This window comes from Garra rufa, chromosome 1 (genome assembly GCF_049309525.1).
Source record: "Garra rufa chromosome 1, GarRuf1.0, whole genome shotgun sequence".
NCBI lineage: Eukaryota > Metazoa > Chordata > Actinopteri > Cypriniformes > Cyprinidae > Garra > Garra rufa.
This window is the reverse complement of record NC_133361.1, coordinates 97793516-97813046: the sequence shown is the minus strand read 5'-3', so window position 1 is coordinate 97813046 and position 19531 is coordinate 97793516. Positions and strand designations below refer to the sequence as shown.

At 42.2% G+C, this 19531-nt stretch overlaps 1 protein-coding gene and 9 non-coding genes across 10 annotated transcripts in view; 5 read left to right on the top strand and 5 right to left on the bottom strand.

Annotated features, from left to right (window-relative positions):
• LOC141322809 (uncharacterized) overlaps positions 1–19531 on the bottom strand; it is a 73815-nt gene that overhangs the window by 46253 nt on the left and 8031 nt on the right. The gene's annotated exons all lie outside the window — the stretch shown is intronic.
• Positions 1119–1259, bottom strand: LOC141284957 (U4 spliceosomal RNA). Its single transcript, XR_012338520.1, has one exon. It is a non-coding gene; the product is annotated as a U4 spliceosomal RNA (small nuclear RNA).
• trnan-guu (transfer RNA asparagine (anticodon GUU)) lies at positions 2779–2852 on the bottom strand. The gene has a single exon. It is a non-coding gene; the product is annotated as a tRNA-Asn (tRNA).
• LOC141284916 (U4 spliceosomal RNA) lies at positions 3973–4113 on the bottom strand. The gene has a single exon (XR_012338514.1). It is a non-coding gene; the product is annotated as a U4 spliceosomal RNA (small nuclear RNA).
• On the top strand, positions 4577–4658 carry trnas-gcu (transfer RNA serine (anticodon GCU)). The gene has a single exon. It is a non-coding gene; the product is annotated as a tRNA-Ser (tRNA).
• Positions 6474–6545, top strand: trnaw-cca (transfer RNA tryptophan (anticodon CCA)). Its single transcript has one exon. It is a non-coding gene; the product is annotated as a tRNA-Trp (tRNA).
• On the bottom strand, positions 7063–7149 carry trnay-aua (transfer RNA tyrosine (anticodon AUA)). The gene is given in 2 exon segments: positions 7063–7098; positions 7113–7149. It is a non-coding gene; the product is annotated as a tRNA-Tyr (tRNA).
• Positions 7715–7786, top strand: trnaw-cca (transfer RNA tryptophan (anticodon CCA)). Its single transcript has one exon. It is a non-coding gene; the product is annotated as a tRNA-Trp (tRNA).
• Positions 9735–9806, top strand: trnaw-cca (transfer RNA tryptophan (anticodon CCA)). The gene has a single exon. It is a non-coding gene; the product is annotated as a tRNA-Trp (tRNA).
• On the top strand, positions 10952–11023 carry trnaw-cca (transfer RNA tryptophan (anticodon CCA)). The gene has a single exon. It is a non-coding gene; the product is annotated as a tRNA-Trp (tRNA).

The following is a 19531-nucleotide window of genomic DNA, read 5'->3' as shown; positions in this document are numbered from 1 at the left end:
AAGTCATGAAAAGAAAACATGATTACTATACTTTCACTATAGTAAAACCATGGTAAATGACGACAAACACAAGCACAACGTTTTTTGTTGTTGCTGTTCATTCAGATTTTCATTCATAGTAAGACTGTGTTCATACAGTTGTAATCGATCAGCCAAAAACACAACATGGTTACTACGATTCACTATAGTAAAAACAAGGTAAATTGTCATAAGGGATGACTGCACTTACAGCTGAAACGCGTTTTTTCCCCCATTTAAATCGAACTTAAGAACGTGTAAATAGATTTTAGAAAGTTAGATTTCATTTAAACTGTTTCATTATGGGCAATTCGCGAGTCAAAAGTTTGTGAACGCCAAACACGGATGAACGACGGACGGAAACGTAACGAGTTACCAATTGAGAACATTGTAAACAGAGAGGAAGAAAGTAGAAAACATGTATTACTTACTTTGAAAAGTTATCCTATATTCCGTTCGTCTGATTTTTGCCTCCAATGCTTTGGACAGCGTATGGTTGAGATGTGATTTTCCACCAATTTGGGGCACCTTTCTTAAGGAATTCTAGGATGATTTCATGGGAAATGGCAAACTGCTGTAGCGTTTGGCTAACCGGCCAAAGCTACAAAGGATGTACCGGTGCCCCGTCGTCCGAGCAGAATCCACATTCGGTCGTAATCGGAGGTTACTACTAACGTTCGATTGTGTCTCATAGGGAGTTTGACGCAGGGCCTCAGTGGAAAACAGGCCCCCACGGCGGCTGAAACAAAAGACGAAGAAGGCATCCACATGCACATGGTTCAGGAGTGTTAAACAAAGAAACCACGCAAGATGACGAGGTGGTCCAGCGGGTAAGGCGGTGGAAGGCTAATACATTGTGCTCGACATGCACTGGAAGCTTTAGCGCCACTGAGAGCCCACCGGACCAGACAGGCCCAACCTGTTTACGATGGGTAACGGTGAGCTGTAATTGCGCTGCAGTTTAATGATACCCGTCTTGAGGACATATTTACAAAACAACAAGCCTTCTGGCTCTGGTGCTCAATCATCAGCAGACACCTTTTCGACGAGAAACAAAACCTAAACGAAACAAGGCTATTTTTTCTCAACAATACTCTAAGCCTCCAGAGAGGCTAGCAAAAATTGCCAAAGCTGACTGTATTTCAAGTCATCCTGGCGGGGTATTGGGTAAAGCTTTCAACCAGCAATGATCGCGCCTCGGATAAACCTCATAGGCTACAATATTGCCTCTGCGAAAGAATGCCGGCAACGGTCGTGACCTTTGCAGGCACCTACGTGGATGTGAACCGACAAGGTGGTAGCAAGCTTTAAACTGCCGCACAAACAGTCTCCTGGCACGGGTTGCTGCACCGTGTTTCTACGGAACAGATTAGAGGTGTGTAAAAGACGGCTCATTCACTATTCCCTCTGTGCTCAAAACAGCCTGCTGAAAGCACAGCAGCAGCAGCTGAAAAGGTCCGCAGCATGGCCTCTCTCAGTCAGCAAGGGGGCGGGGAGGCCGAGTGGTTAAGGCGATGGACTGCTAATCCCATCCTTGTCGTTCGGTTCCTTTAGCACTGGACCATAATCTAGGTCCTGGGGACCCCATGCTGAACTTTTTGTGTGTCCTCCTTATCTAACACACTCAGTTCAGTTCTTTGAGTTCTCTACTAATGAGCTGATGATCTCAATCGCGAGTGCTAAATAAAAGACGCCACGTAGGCGATGGACTGCTAATCCATTGTGCTCTGCACGCGTGGGTTCGAATCCCATCCTCGTCGTTCGGTACATTTAGCAGTGATCCTCGGTCCTGGGGACCCCACTCTGCAATTTTTGTGTGTCTTCCCTATCTGACACACTCAGTTCAGTTCACTGAGCGCTCTACTGATGAGCTGGTGGTCTGAATCGGGAGGGTTAAACAAAAGGACCGCGCAAAACGAAAGGTGGTCGAGTGGTTAAGGCGATGCAAGGCTAGCCCGTTGTGCTCGGCACGCCTTGGTTTGTGTGGGTTCGAATCCCATCCTCTTCATTTGATGCTTTAGCACCACTGAGAGCCCACCGGAACAGACAGGCCCAACCTGTTTACGATGGGTAGCGGCGAGCTGTGATTGTGCTGTAGTTTATTGATACCTGCCGCAAAGTCTTGAGAACATATTGACAAAACAACGAGTCTTCTGGCTCCGGCACGCTATGATCGGTGGACACCTCTTTGACGAGGACCAACAACCAGCCACGCCAATAAAAGGAAACAAAACGAAGCAAGACTATCTTTCTCAACAAGCCTCCAGAGAGACTGGCAAAAATTGCCGATGCTGACTGTATTTCAAGTCATCCCGGTGGGGTATTGGGTATTGACTTTGTGGCAACATGGAACTTTTGCATCTACATTAATATTAGTCTGTTTCTTCTTATTCTGAGGTCACCGTAGCCACCAGATCCATTCTGTATTCCGATCTGATGGTCACTACAGTCCCCCGGTTCCAGTCCGTACCAAGAGCAGATGGTGGATCAGCACCTTCAGCCGAATTTTAGCGGATACTATGTCAACTAGATGAGCCCCAGAGACAGATCATCAGTAAAGAAGGCATCCACATGCCACAGCAAACTACTCGAGCTGGTGAAAATGTTCACCAAATGCCCGCCGCTGAGTTCTTTTAAAACAAGCCAGCTTATTGAAGGTGCACAAGATAAACGCCCTGAGAAAGCTGTGCCTCGCAACCCTAAGAATGGCATAGGCGTTAGTGGACACCTGACGCGCGTGCAAAACTCCAGCATTTCACACGTCCCTGGGTGGGCTCGAACCACCAACCTTTCGGTTAACAGCCGAACGCGCTAACCGATTGCGCCACAGAGACAGCCGCTGTTGCTTGCTGCCGCCGGATCACCGGTGTAAAAGCAAGGGTTAGGGTTAGTGATAGGGATTAATATTGCTCGCACTAACAGCGACATCTGTTTTGAAAGATGTTTCCGGAGCTCGCAAAATCCACTCAGCCTGCGCGGCGAATGGGCACGCTGGAGCCCGCCACCCTTTTGGGAAGAAAGAGAGTCAACAGAGCGGCTCGAACCCACGACTCTGAGATTAAGAGTCTCATGTTCTACCGACTGAGCTAGCCGGGCTGGTCGTTGGCTTCTTCACCGGGTCGGACCCAGTTTTCATCAGCCCCCAAATTACACAGGCGAAACGGAGGCTCTCGCGTTGTGCGAGACTGTCGAGCCCTCCCCTTGGGTAGGGCTTAGAGCAGGCTTAGAGTTTTCTTCTGTCGGTTTTGACCCAATCTGTTTTTGGGAAGCGCAGTTTGACCCAGCAGTGCGGGCCAACAACACGTTCTGTTTTGCCGCGTGAAGGCGGGTCAATGCTTTGGACAGCGTATGGTTGAGATGTGATTTTCCACCAATTTGGGGAACCTTTCTTAAGGAAATCAAGGATGATTTCATGGGAAATGGCAAACTGCTGTAGCGTTTGGCTAACAAGCCAAAGCTACAAAGGATGTACCGGTGCCCCGTCGTCCGAGCAGAATCCACATTCGGCCATAATCGGAGGTTACTACTAACGTTCAATTGTGTCTCATAGGGAGTTTGACGCAGGGCCTCAGTGGAAAACAGGCCCTCGGCGGCTGAAACAAAAGACGAAGAAGGCATCCACATGCACATGGTTCAGGAGTGTTAAACAAAGAAACCACGCAAGATGACGAGGTGGTCCAGCGGGTAAGGCGGTGGAAGGCTAATACATTGTGCTCGACATGCACTGGAAGCTTTAGCGCCACTGAGAGCCCACCGGACCAGACAGGCCCAACCTGTTTACGATGGGTAACGGTGAGCTGTAATTGCGCTGCAGTTAAATGATACCCGTCTTGAGGACATATTTACAAAACAACAAGCCTTCTGGCTCTGGCGCTCAATCATCAGCAGACACCTTTTCGACGAGAAACAAAACCTAAACGAAACAAGGCTATTTTTTCTCAACAATACTCTAAGCCTCCAGAGAGGCTAGCAAAAATTGCCAAAGCTGACTGTATTTCAAGTCATCCTGGCGGGGTATTGGGTAAAGTTTTCAACCAGCAATGATCGCGCCTCGGATAAACCTCATAGGCTACAATATTGCCTCTGTGAAAGAATGCCGGCGACGGTCGTGACCTTTGCAGGCACCTACGTGGATGTGAACCGACAAGGTGGTAGCAAGCTTTAAACTGCCGCACAAACAGTCTCCTGGCACGGGTTGCTGCACCGTGTTTCTACGGAACAGATTAGAGGTGTGTAAAAGACGGCTCATTCACTATTCCCTCTGTGCTCAAAACAGCCTGCTGAAAGCACAGCAGCAGCAGCTGAAAAGGTCCGCAGCATGGCCTCTCTCAGTCAGCAAGGGGGCGGGGAGGCCGAGTGGTTAAGGCGATGGACTGCTAATCCCATCCTTGTCGTTCGGTTCCTTTAGCACTGGACCATAATCTAGGTCCTGGGGACCCCATGCTGAACTTTTTGTGTGTCCTCCTTATCTAACACACTCAGTTCAGTTCTTTGAGTTCTCTACTAATGAGCTGATGATCTCAATCGGGAGTGCTAAATAAAAGACGCCACATAATGCGACGAGGTGGCCGAGTGGTTAAGGCGATGGACTGCTAATCCATTGTGCTCTGCACGCGTGGGTTCGAATCCCATCCTCGTCGTTCGGTACATTTAGCAGTGGTCCTGGGGACCCCACTCTGCAATTTTTGTGTGTCTTCCCTATCTGACACACTCAGTTCAGTTCACTGAGCGCTCTACTGATGAGCTGGTGGTCTGAATCGGGAGTGTTAAACAAAAGGACCGCGCAAAACGAAAGGTGGTCGAGTGGTTAAGGCGATGCAAGGCTAGCCCGTTGTGCTCGGCACGCATTGGTTTGTGTGGGTTCGAATCCCATCCTCTTCATTTGATGCTTTAGCACCACTGAGAGCCCACCGGAACAGACAGGCCCAACCTGTTTACGATGGGTAGCGGCGAGCTGTGATTGTGCTGTAGTTTATTGATACCTGCCGCAAAGTCTTGAGAACATATTGACAAAACAACGAGTCTTCTGGCTCCGGCACGCTATGATCGGTGGACACCTCTTTGACGAGGACCAACAACCAGCCACGCCAATAAAAGGAAACAAAACGAAGCAAGACTATCTTTCTCAACAAGCCTCCAGAGAGACTGGCAAAAATTGCCGATGCTGACTGTATTTCAAGTCATCCCGGTGGGGTATTGGGTATTGACTTTGTGGCAACATGGAACTTTTGCATCTACATTAATATTAGTCTGTTTCTTCTTATTCTGAGGTCACCGTAGCCACCAGATCCATTCTGTATTCCGATCTGATGGTCACTACAGTCCCCCGGTTCCAGTCCGTACCAAGAGCAGATGGTGGATCAGCACCTTCAGCCGAATGTCAGTGGATACTATGTCAACTAGATGAGCCCCAGAGACAGATCATCAGTAAAGAAGGCATCCACATGCCACAGCAAACTACTCGAGCTGGTGAAAATGTTCACCAAATGCCCGCCGCTGAGTTCTTTTAAAACAAGCCAGCTTATTGAAGGTGCACAAGATAAACGCCCTGAGAAAGCTGTGCCTCGCAACCCTAAGAATGGCATAGGCGTTAGTGGACACATGACGCGCGTGCAAAACTCCGGCATTTCACACGTCCCTGGGTGGGCTCGAACCTAAGGATAACCAATGTATCATCTACAGTCCTCCGCTCTACCAGCTGAGCTATCGAAGGCAGGATGACAAAAGGTGGCTTAAGCAGGAAACACCAGATAGGTTTGTGGTGTCTTGGGGTACAACGGTAGCTTGGCTGAATCCAGATCAGACGGTTGCATGTTCCAATCACATCAGTTGATCTCTTCTTGACATCCATAGTATAAAGTCTACAGCCCTTTACCGTGACTGATTTGCAAATTGAATCAAAGCAATTAAGCAAGGAACGCCAACTTGTTTTCTCGACCTCGTGGCCGCGACAGAGTGCGCCTGACCCCGGATCGGGAGGTTGCGTGTTCCAATTATGTTGAGGTCAAGCGAACTGTTCTTGACTTTGTGAGTGTAAAGACTAGCGGATTTGCATAGTTTATCAAAGTGCTTTAGCATGAAACACTAAATAATTTTTCCGCTATCTTGTAGTGCAACGGTAGAGTGTCTGGCTCCAAATCACCTTGAGGTCAGACGATCTGTTTTTGATCTCCTGAGTATGAAGTCCAACATCAAGAGTGTTCCTTGAGCACCGTATATTTACTGATTTGCATTCTGTGTCAAGGCGGTTAAGCAAAATACATCACCTCTGGGTTCAGGACCTCGTGGCGCAACGGTAGCGCGTCTGGCCCCAAATCACCTTGAGGTCAGACGATCTGTTTTTGATCTCCTGAGTATGAAGTCAAACATCAAGAATGTTCCTTGAGCACCGTATATTTACTGATTTGCATTCTGTGTCAAGGTGGTTAAGCAAAATACATCACCTCTGGGTTCAGGACCTCGTGGCGCAACGGTAGCGCGTCTGACTCCAGATCAGAAGGTTGCGTGTTCAAATCACGTCGGGGTCATGTGATTTCTTGTTGACTTCTAATGTGAAAAGAAGTCCTGTCGTTGTGTGCTGCAGTGGTTTCCAATCCCACCACTCTGTATGTCTCCCTTATTAAACACACCTGATTAAGATCATTAGCTAGTTAGGAGAGAGCTCCATGAGCTCATCTGGGTGTGTCAGAAAAAGGAGACAGACAAAAATGCAGGGCCGCGTCTTCCAGAGTCATCGTAAACTTAAGTTGATTGCAACTCTATTGGTTTCAATACGTCTACGTTGTATGAAGGATTGCAACGCTTTTGGGAAACACAGCCCAGAGCAGGGGGTCCCCAGGATCAGGATTGAAAATCACCAGTGTACTGTGATAGATTTGTGTCTTGACCTGTTATTTTTATTAAGCCTGAGATCTCATGTAATAACCATTCCTGTCATTGTGTACTGTGACAGATCTGCCTCTTGACGTGTTGCTTTTGCATATCTTGCCCTGCAATCTCTGAAGAAATCATGGAAACATCTACATGCCGAATTCAAAAGCCAACTCCTTCGAGCCGGAATTGAACCAGCGACCTAAGGATAGCCAATGTATCATCTATAGTCCTCCACTCTACCAGCTGAGCTATCGAAAGCAGGATGACAAAAGGTGGCTTAAGCAGAAAACACCAGATAGGTTTGTGGTGTCTTGGGGTACAACGGTAGCTTGGCTGAATCCAGATCAGACGGTTGCATGTTCCAATCACATCAGTTGATCTCTTCTTGACATCCATAGTATAAAGTCTACAGCCCTTTACCGTGACTGATTTGCAAATTGAATCAAAGCAATTAAGCAAGGAACGCCGACTTGTTTTCTCGACCTCGTGGCCGCGACAGAGTGCGCCTGACCCCGGATCGGGAGGTTGCGTGTTCCAATTATGTTGAGGTCAAGCGAACTGTTCTTGACTTTGTGAGTGTAAAGACTAGCGGATTTGCATAGTTTATCAAAGTGCTTTAGCATGAAACACTAAATAATTTTTCCGCTATCTTGTAGTGCAACGGTAGAGTGTCTGGCTCCAAATCACCTTGAGGTCAGACGATCTGTTTTTTATCTCCTGAGTATAAAGTCCAACATCAAGAGTGTTCCTTGAGCACCGTATATTTACTGATTTGCATTCTGTGTCAAAGGGGTTAAGCAAAATACATCACCTCTGGGTTCAGGACCTCGTGGCGCAAAGGTAGCGTGTCTGACTCCAGATCAGAAGGTTGCGTGTTCAAATCACGTCGGGGTCATGCGATTTCTTGTTGACTTCTAATGTGAAAAGAGGTCCTGTCATTGTGTGCTGCAGTGGTTTCCAATCCCACCACTCTCTATGTCTCCCTTATTAAACACACCTGATTCAGATCATTAGCTCGTTAGGAGAGAGCTCCACGAACTCATCTGGTTGTGTCAGAAAAAGGAGACAGACAAAATATGCAGGGCCGCGTTTTCCAGAGTCATCGTAACCCTAAGTTGATTGTAACTCTATTGGTTTCAATGCGTCTACGTTGTATTAAGGATTGCAATGCTTTTGGGAAACACAGCCCAGAGCAGGGGGTCACCTGCGGTGATGCACTTAAAAAAAAAAAGCCCCTTAATTAATAGCGTTTTCATTGTGTTAGAATGACCATAAAACTGATATGACAGCTTGGATATGTTTTGTTTTTTAAAAATATTTATTCATTAGATTCATTTACATAATAATTGTTATGAAATACTTAAAAGTAAAGCACACAAATGTTCACTCTAAAAAAGTTAATGTCAGTCAAAATGTCTGGTATGATCAAGTTTACCAGACAAAATTTCATATAATTTTGGTGTTTATTATGCACTGTAACATGCATGCAAATTTTTGAGCTACATATATAGGCTAATAGGCTAGTTGACACTAGTTGATAAAATGTGTTGTTGTTGTTATTATTATTATTATTATTATTATTTTGGTCAAACATTGGGAAATAAATTTGCGATATTATGTTTAATCGATAAGCAATTAGGAGATATATTTTGCTGAGTATGCTATTGTCCTGGAATCATGGCTGGTTTTGTCCTGTCTAAAACCGCCAGTAGGTGGGAGCCCAACCCTGTCATAAATGAAAGATTAATTTAAAACACAGATTCATAAAATGTCGCCTGTTTTTTTTTTTTTTTTACTGGATAAATTTTTGAGCCCTCAATTTTACCGGAAATACTATGTGTAGACTGCGTGCTGAGTTTTTAACTAAACCGTCCAGTCCAGTAGAAGGCAGAATATCGTCTTTTACGTTGAATACCCATTTACGAAATGGAAGCACTAGCCGTAGTCAATGCAGTGAGAAGAAAAGTTTTATCAATCAAACGCAATTTTCATCGTGGAAACTGTAATTCTTATCATTTGAGTGTGATTGACTCATTGCTTAACAATGTCCAAAGAATCGGTCAAGATAACCCAGAGAAAAACAGTGAACTCCTTGAAAGCCTAAGGATACTACAGACAGCCATGACTTCGAGGCATCAGTAAGCGCCTTCCACCGCTGCTCCGCTCATACGAACAGGTTTATTATTGATATACTATATAGTGCACAACTTGTTTTAAAGAATACGCATGGATTTCTAAAGTAATACTTTACTGTAGAACCTAGAAGATAAATTAATTTATGTATAAAGGAGAGTAATACATCCAGTGGTCGAAATGGCTACAATTCACATGGGAAACTTTTGCTTTTGATGTGGGTGGTGGGGGGTGGGGACAAAGAAGTTCATCAAAGTTGTTCTAAGACATCACGGGGTATTGTTTTGGTTTTAGGACAACTTTGATCCACTTCAAATGTTTATATATGTATGTGTGTGTCTGTGTGTGTGTGTGTGTGTGTGTGTGTGTGTGTGTATATATATATATATTTATATAAAATAACTACGTAATGATAACTTGTGTTCCTAATTTAAAATGTAGGAGCATGGTCAAAAATATAAAAGCACATTCTGAGCAATGACAAAAACTATTATGAGGCAATATTTGATTCCTTTAAGTGATCTTTAGGGACACCTTTGTAAAGACATTTTTTTAACCTGTTAGCATTTAAAACACAAGACCTGCCATCCTTCAGAGCACTCTCCAAAACTGTGCCTCCTCTAAAACACCCAAATACAGCGGCTGAGAGCTTTACTGATTTGCATTCTGTGTCAAGGTGGTTAAGCAAAATACATCACCTCTGGGTTCAGGACCTCGTGGCGCAACGGTAGCGCGTCTGACTCCAGATCAGAAGGTTGCGTGTTCAAATCACGTCGGGGTCATGTGATTTCTTGTTGACTTCTAATGTGAAAAGAAGTCCTGTCGTTGTGTGCTGCAGTGGTTTCCAATCCCACCACTCTGTATGTCTCCCTTATTAAACACACCTGATTAAGATCATTAGCTAGTTAGGAGAGAGCTCCATGAGCTCATCTGGGTGTGTCAGAAAAAGGAGACAGACAAAAATGCAGGGCCGCGTCTTCCAGAGTCATCGTAAACTTAAGTTGATTGCAACTCTATTGGTTTCAATACGTCTACGTTGTATGAAGGATTGCAACGCTTTTGGGAAACACAGCCCAGAGCAGGGGGTCCCCAGGATCAGGATTGAAAATCACCAGTGTACTGTGATAGATTTGTGTCTTGACCTGTTATTTTTATTAAGCCTGAGATCTCATGATCTCATGTGATCTGCCTCTTGACGTGTTGCTTTTGCATATCTTGCCCTGCAATCTCTGAAGAAATCATGGAAACATCTACGTGCCGAATTCAAAAGCCAGCTCCTTCGAGCCGGAATCGAACCAGTGACCTAAGGATAGCCAATGTATCATCTACAGTCCTCCACTCTACCAGCTGAGCTATCGAAGGCAGGATGACAAAAGGTGGCTTAAGCAGAAAACACCAGATAGGTTTGTGGTGTCTTGGGGTACAACGGTAGCTTGGCTGAATCCAGATCAGACGGTTGCATGTTCCAATCACATCAGTTGATCTCTTCTTGACATCCATAGTATAAAGTCTACAGCCCTTTACCGTGACTGATTTGCAAATTGAATCAAAGCAATTAAGCAAGGAACGCCGACTTGTTTTCTCGACCTCGTGGCCGCGACAGAGTGCGCCTGACCCCGGATCGGGAGGTTGCGTGTTCCAATTATGTTGAGGTCAAGCGAACTGTTCTTGACTTTGTGAGTGTAAAGACTAGCGGATTTGCATAGTTTATCAAAGTGCTTTAGCATGAAACACTAAATAATTTTTCCGCTATCTTGTAGTGCAACGGTAGAGTGTCTGGCTCCAAATCACCTTGAGGTCAGACGATCTGTTTTTTATCTCCTGAGTATAAAGTCCAACATCAAGAGTGTTCCTTGAGCACCGTATATTTACTGATTTGCATTCTGTGTCAAAGGGGTTAAGCAAAATACATCACCTCTGGGTTCAGGACCTCGTGGCGCAAAGGTAGCGCGTCTGACTCCAGATCAGAAGGTTGCGTGTTCAAATCACGTCGGGGTCATGCGATTTCTTGTTGACTTCTAATGTGAAAAGAGGTCCTGTCATTGTGTGCTGCAGTGGTTTCCAATCCCACCACTCTCTATGTCTCCCTTATTAAACACACCTGATTCAGATCATTAGCTCGTTAGGAGAGAGCTCCACGAACTCATCTGGTTGTGTCAGAAAAAGGAGACAGACAAAATATGCAGGGCCGCGTTTTCCAGAGTCATCGTAACCCTAAGTTGATTGTAACTCTATTGGTTTCAATGCGTCTACGTTGTATTAAGGATTGCAATGCTTTTGGGAAACACAGCCCAGAGCAGGGGGTCACCTGCGGTGATGCACTTAAAAAAAAAAGCCCCTTAATTAATAGCGTTTTCATTGTGTTAGAATGACCATAAAACTGATATGACAGCTTGGATATGTTTTGTTTTTTAAAAATATTTATTCATTAGATTCATTTACATAATAATTGTTATGAAATACTTAAAAGTAAAGCACACAAATGTTCACTCTAAAAAAGTTAATGTCAGTCAAAATGTCTGGTATGATCAAGTTTACCAGACAAAATTTCATATAATTTTGGTGTTTATTATGCACTGTAACATGCATGCAAATTTTTGAGCTACATATATAGGCTAATAGGCTAGTTGACACTAGTTGATAAAATGTGTTGTTGTTGTTATTATTATTATTATTATTATTATTTTGGTCAAACATTGGGAAATAAATTTGCGATATTATGTTTAATCGATAAGCAATTAGGAGATATATTTTGCTGAGTATGCTATTGTCCTGGAATCATGGCTGGTTTTGTCCTGTCTAAAACCGCCAGTAGGTGGGAGCCCAACCCTGTCATAAATGAAAGATTAATTTAAAACACAGATTCATAAAATGTCGCCTGTTTTTTTTTTTTTTTTACTGGATAAATTTTTGAGCCCTCAATTTTACCGGAAATACTATGTGTAGACTGCGTGCTGAGTTTTTAACTAAACCGTCCAGTCCAGTAGAAGGCGGAATATCGTCTTTTACGTTGAATACCCATTTACGAAATGGAAGCACTAGCCGTAGTCAATGCAGTGAGAAGAAAAGTTTTATCAATCAAACGCAATTTTCATCGTGGAAACTGTAATTCTTATCATTTGAGTGTGATTGACTCATTGCTTAACAATGTCCAAAGAATCGGTCAAGATAACCCAGAGAAAAACAGTGAACTCCTTGAAAGCCTAAGGATACTACAGACAGCCATGACTTCGAGGCATCAGTAAGCGCCTTCCACCGCTGCTCCGCTCATACGAACAGGTTTATTATTGATATACTATATAGTGCACAACTTGTTTTAAAGAATACGCATGGATTTCTAAAGTAATACTTTACTGTAGAACCTAGAAGATAAATTAATTTATGTATAAAGGAGAGTAATACATCCAGTGGTCGAAATGGCTACAATTCACATGGGAAACTTTTGCTTTTGATGTGGGTGGTGGGGGGTGGGGACAAAGAAGTTCATCAAAGTTGTTCTAAGACAACACGGGGTATTGTTTTGGTTTTAGGACAACTTTGATCCACTTCAAATGTTTATATATGTATGTGTGTGTCTGTGTGTGTGTGTGTGTGTGTGTGTGTGTGTGTGTATATATATATATATATATATATATATATATATATAAAATAACTACGTAATGATAACTTGTGTTCCTAATTTAAAATGTAGGAGCATGGTCAAAAATATAAAAGCACATTCTGAGCAATGACAAAAACTATTATGAGGCAATATTTGATTCCTTTAAGTGATCTTTAGGGACACCTTTGTAAAGACATTTTTTTAACCTGTTAGCATTTAAAACACAAGACCTGCCATCCTTCAGAGCACTCTCCAAAACTATGCCTCCTCTAAAACACCCAAATACAGCGGCTGAGAGCTTACCATACTACAACAAATGCAGATAGTAAAAACACCAGCAAATCACTGTTCAATGTTACAAATCAATGTTACAAATCACGGAAACGCTTTCCATCACTTCTTTAGTTATGTCTTGAATACAGCATTAGCTCATGGTTTGAGTAAAGATAAGTCAGTCTTACACCTTCCAAAAGTCGTATTCAAATAAAATATATTCTAGATAAGCTTTACCGAATGATTGTTGTTAAAATGGGAAGAGACTTTTAATTAGCATAAAATGTGTTTCTGGATTAATTCACCAAACATATTGATATAAAAATCAAGATGTAAATAAACAGTTTTAGAACATTTAGCCTTATTTCTGAATATGTAGATCTAAACACAAAACATGTTACATATACAGGTCCTTTTCCAAAAATTAGCATATTGTGATAAAGTTCATTATTTTCTGTAATGTACTGATAAACATTAGACTTTCATATATTTTAGATTCATTACACACAACTGAAGTAGTTCAAGCCTTTTATTGTTTTAATATTGATGATTTTGGGCATACAGCTCATGAAAACCCAAAATTCCTATCTCAAAAAATTAGCATATCATGAAAAGGTTCTCTAAACAAGCTATTAACCTAATCATCTGAATCAACTAATTAACTCTAAACACCTGCAAAAGATTCCTGAGGCTTTTAAAAACTCCCAGCCTGGTTCATTACTCAAAACCGCAATCATGGGTAAGACATCCGACCTGACTGCTGTCCAGAAGGCCATCATTGACAACCTCAAGCAAGAGGGTAAGACACAGAAAGAAATTTCTGAACGAATAGGCTGTTCCCAGAGTGCTGTATCAAGGCACCTCAGTGGGAAGTCTGTGGGAAGGAAAAAGTGTGGCAGAAAACGCTGCACAACGAGAAGAGGTGACCGGACTCTGAGGAAGATTGTGGAGAAGGACCGATTCCAGACCTTGGGGGACCTGTGGAAGCAGTGGACTGAGTCTGGAGTAGAAACATCCAGAGCCACCGTGTACAGGCGTGTTCAGGAAATGGGCTACAGGTGCCGCATTCCCCAGGTCAAGCCACTTTTGAACCAGAAACAGCGGCAGAAGCGCCTGACCTGGGCTACAGAGAATCAGCACTGTACTGTTGCTCAAATTTTGCATGTCATTCGGAAATCAAGGTGCCAGAGTCTGGAGGAAGACTGGGGAGAGGGAAATGCCAAAATGCCTGAAGTCCAGTGTCAAGTACCCACAGTCAGTGATGGTCTGGGGTGCCATGTCAGCTGCTGGTGTTGGTCCACTGTGTTTTATCAAGGGCAGGGTCAATGCAGCTAGCTATCAGGAGATTTTGGAGCACTTCATGCTTCCATCTGCTGAAAAGCTTTATGGAGATGAAGATTTCATTTTTCAGCACGACCTGGCACCTGCTCACAGTGCCAAAACCACTGGTAAATGGTTTACTGACCATGGTATTACTGTGCTCAATTGGCCTGCCAACTCTCCTGACCTGAACCCCATAGAGAATCTGTGGGATATTGTGAAGAGAAAGTTGAGAGACGCAAGACCCAACACTCTGGATGAGCTTAAGGCCGCTATTGAAGCATCCTGGGCCTCCATAACACCTCAGCAGTGTCACAGGCTGATAGCCTCCATGCCACGCCGCATTGAAGCAGTCATTTCTGCAAAAGGATTCCCGACCAAGTATTGAGTGCATTACTGAACATAATTATTTGAAGGTTGAATTTTTTGAGATAGGAATTTTGGGTTTTCATGAGCTGTATGCCCAAAATCATCATTATTAAAACAATAAAAGGCTTGAACTACTTCAGTTGTGTGTAATGAATCTAAAATATATGAAAGTCTAATGTTTATCAGTACATTACAGAAAATAATGAACTTTATCACAATATGCTAATTTTTGGAAAAGGACCTGTAGTTATATTTTAATAAAAATCAGTCATTTGCCATCTTTACGTGAAATATTTAGCATTTTTCCTGGTATCATGCTGTGATTTTTCTAAACCTATACAACCAATAAAGTACAAGATTCAACTCAAGACGTGAAACAACACATCAGACAAACTTTATTTCAAGGTTAGTCTTTTTCTTTAAAAAAACAAAACAAAAAAACAATTACTTTAACACACACATTTAATAAATATATACAAACTATATATTGTCCAATGTCAAATACTTTCAAACCTTTTAATTAAAAAAAATCTAGTACTTGTTTGATTCTCCATAAGCTGAGCAACAGCTGCGCTAAATTAAAGTGTTTGAATTTAGCTATTATATATAATATATAATATATTATTGATTTATTCATATAGTTTACAAGTGTTTTAATGCATTTTGTCTCTTTAAAGATGTTCCTCTGTTTCGAACAAAGTCCCTGATGTTCTGAGGCGTTCGACTATGCAAGATACGTCTCTCTGCTTTTTTGCAGGAATGACATTCCTTCAGTGTGGCGAGATGGCCCTTCAGTATATGGGTTTTGAAGTGCCTGAATACTGCTTGCTCCTCCAGTTTGGTCCAAGGCCTTTTTACAAAGCCTGTCCTGATACACGCTGAAAAGAACCAAACAAAAACAAGATCAAATGTCGAAAAAAGATATGAGAATATGAAAAATGTCATTATAGACTTCTTATCTGGATCTAGCCAATTATGGGTTTTGAAAAATAAACAAAATTGTTTAGTGTCATTTCAAACGGTTAAAACTTCACTACATACCAGAAGTGTCATCTTGCTCAGGCTCATCTTCACACGAGTCTTCACTGTCACTACTGTTGTTCATTTCTGCAAATTCTACATGAGGGAGACAAATGCCATAAAATATGAAATCAGAGGCTGAATTTTATTTTGGAAAATGGGTGAACTTACCCCCAATTTTTTTAGGGTATGTCTAAAAACTCCCAACTCATTTTCTTCTCCAACATCGCTGTTTCCCCCCATTTTTTTGTAAAGGGAGTTTGATCTTCTTTGCATGTTCACTTTGTAAACAATGGGTCTGTACTTTTGTAGCAGTGTAGGGTGATTTTGAAGTTGGAGGAGAAAATAAGATGGGAATTTTTCGACATCATGAGTGCACAGTGCACGGCAGAGATAGACAAGACGAACATTTGATGTTAAAAAGTACATAAATGTTAATTTTTTTAGGAAATGACAGATCCTTCTTTCTCAGCTGGGATTGTTTAGAGTCATTTGAAGCTGCATTTGAAATGCATTTTGGACACACACAGACACCATTGAAGACCACTATATGGAGATAATTCCTGAAATGTTTTCCTCAAAAAACATAATTTCTTCACGACTAAAGAAAGAAAGACATGAACATCTTGGATGACAACGGGGTGAGTAAATTATCTGTAAATATTTGTTCTGGAAGTGAACTACTCCTTTAAATATTATAAAAATGTAAATACCTTGGATTTCATCGAGAGATCGTCCTTGAAGTTCTGTAATGTTGCCTCTTTCTAATGCTAGGAGCATTGTAGACATTTTTGCGGTTGGAAGGGTTGCAGCTGGCAGTCTATAAAACTTTCGATGAACTCTTATATCATGCCCCAAATAATCAGCAAGCTGGTCCATTTCATTATTTTTCAGATTTAGTATCTGTGATGTTGTCGCCACTTGTTTTCGTAGTTGAGTTGACCTCAGGTATTCGGGATGCCTGGCTCCAGATTCCTGTGCAAACTTTCGAATACAGTCATGACCTCTGAAAAATGACAGACTTTTTGGTACTGCAAACAAGAATCCATTGTCATCAAAGACCTTGCAATCTTTTCTCTTTTCTACAAGCAGCTGGAGTGCTTTTACAAGATCTGATGTCAACAAAACAGCAACTTTTCTGTCTTTTTTCCCCTTGAATTCAACCCTACTTAAGTAGGAACATAGTCGTTTTTCAAAGTTTGACAGTCCGAATTCAGGAAGAACTGGTGAGGCATCTCTTTCAAGAAAATGTTTCAACTGCATTTTGGAAACTTCTCCAGGCTGTCGTCGATTGAAAAGAATGACTCTAGTGAGAGTGACTCTGGCAAGGTCAGAATAGTTCTGAATTGTAGAAGATTTTTCTAGGTTTTTGTAGGCTGAATCCGAAGCACTTTCAAGATGTTTAATCAACTTTTGCATGTCTTTGGTCAGCGGCAGATTCACTTTCTTCTTGTATTTCTTTTCTTTTGCAGACATCCTTGCAGTGCAAGACACACACTCTGTCCACTTTGCCCGGTACAGTGTTTGGAATTGTTCTGTACAGTCGCTGAGCTCCTTATTTCCAGCAATGATTGCATTGCCCCGGATGATGGAGCTGACTTGCAGTAAGTGCCGTCCGATCTTTAATGCTAAACTTGGTGCTCTAAATGTCTTTTCATCCTTGCTAAATCCTGCTAGCTCTTTTGCAGCTTGAACAGCAGCCATAAAATTCTCTGGCTTTATGGCATCCTCCAAGGTAGTAATGGAAGTGTTCTTTCGAATGCTTATCAAAAATCTGCCAAGGTCACAAATGTTTTGGCGTATATATCCATGCCTTGATAAGTCACGTCCATGTTTATTGTAGAGAGATTGGGCAAACTGTAAAAGACATGGGTCATGTTGAACCACACTTACAATTTCATCATCTCTCATTCTTCTGATGAGTTTTAAGACGTCATCCGATACGGTACCTGAAAATGCAGCCTTGGCCACTGCAGCAAGACCCAGTACTCTCTTTGTGCATTGATCATTTTCGTGACGTTCTCTTTTGGCTGAGCATGTTTTCATGTGCCTCCAGAGTTCCTCACGAACAAACATCCCATGGCAATAAAGACAGTACTCATACTTGTTGGAGTCCTGTTTTACAGAAAAACGTTTTACTTTCAGGACACCCGTTCCTTTCTTCAGGACATCGTTGTTGTGCATGAAGTTGCCTTTGTTTCGCAATGCCTGGAGCAATTCCTTTCTTTTTCTGGAGTGAGCTGGGAAACTGAGTGCTTGTGCAATTTCGGCGTCTTCATTTTCATGCACTTTAAAATGTCGAGCTATTTTGTTTTGTGCTTTTCCACAAAGAAAACAAAAATTTTGACCACCTTTGGATACAGTGGTTATGTCATGCGAAAACGAGACTGAATCACTTGGTGTATCCCTTGCTTCAGTAACACTATTGGGGCTTGAGTCATTCGAAGAGGACAGATTTTGAATAAATGAATCTTCTGGTGTACCATTTAGGCTAGATGAATCCAGAGAGCTCTCTGTAATGTTGCTGACAGGGATTTCTAAATCAATTTCTATGTCTGAGTTCAAGTCAGATCCTGATTCAGGCACAAACTCTTCACCTGACATCATTTCTTCTTTACTGCTTTCAGGTAAATCCTGTAAAAAAATAAATTGCAGGCAGCATTATTAGTTTAATCTTTTACTATTAGTGATGGACTGTGTACAGGTGCGAGTACTTTTCAGAAATTTAGTTTAGAAACGCATTTAAAATCCATTTTCTTTAAAGTGAAAATTGGGTCATGTTGAACCACACTTACAATTTCATCATCTCTCATACTTCTGATGAGTTTTAAGACGCCATCCGATACGGTACCTGAAAATGCAGTCTTGGCCACTGCAGCAAGACCCAGTACTCTCTTTGTGTATTGATCATTTTCGTGACGTTCTCTTTTGGCTGAGCATCTTTTCATGTGCCTCCAGAGTTCCTCACGAACAAACATCCCATGGCAATAAAGACAGTACTCATACTTGTTGGAGTCCTGTTTTACAGAAAAACGTTTTACTTTCAGGACACCCGTTCCTTTCTTCAGGACATCGTTGTTGTGCATGAAGTTGCCTTTGTTTCGCAATGCCTGAAGCAATTCCTTTCTTTTTCTGGAGTGAGCTGGGAAACTGAGTGCTTGTGCAATTTCGGCGTCTTCATTTTCATGCACTTTAAGATGTCGAGCTATTTTGTTTTGTGCTTTTCCACAAACAAAACAAAAATTTTGACCACCTTTGGATACAGTGGTTATGTCATGCGAAAACGAGACTGAATCACTTGGTGTATCCCTTGCTTCAGTAACACTATTGGGGCTTGAGTCGTTCGAAGAGGACAGATTCTGAATAAATGAATCTTCTGGTGTACCATTTAGGCTGGATGAATCCAGAGAGCTCTCTGTAATGTTGTCTGAGTTCAAGTCAGATCCTGATTCAGGCACAAACTCTTCACCTGACATCAATTCTTCTTTACTGCTTTCAGGTAAGTCCTGTAAAAAATAAATTGCAGGCATTATTATTAGTTTAATCTTTTACTATTGGTGACAGACTGTGTACAGGTGCGAGTACTTTTCAGAAATTTAGTTTAGAATTTTTTTTTTAAATATTCCACAGGTAGGTGCCTAAATAATTGTAAAATTTTTTCCTGAAAAAATATCCTGGATTCTACCAATCAAAATAATGACCGTTTATGCTGAAGTCTTGAAAGCACTAATCTGTCATGTCTGTCTAATCCAGGGGTGCTCAACCCTGTTCCTGGAGATCTACCTTCCTGCAGAGTTTAGTTCCAACCCTGATCAAACACACCTGTCTGTAATTATCAAGTGCTCCTTCAGATCCTAATTATTTGGTTCAGGTGTGTTTGATCAGGGTTGGAGCTGAACTCTGCAGGAAAGTCCTATTAGTTTT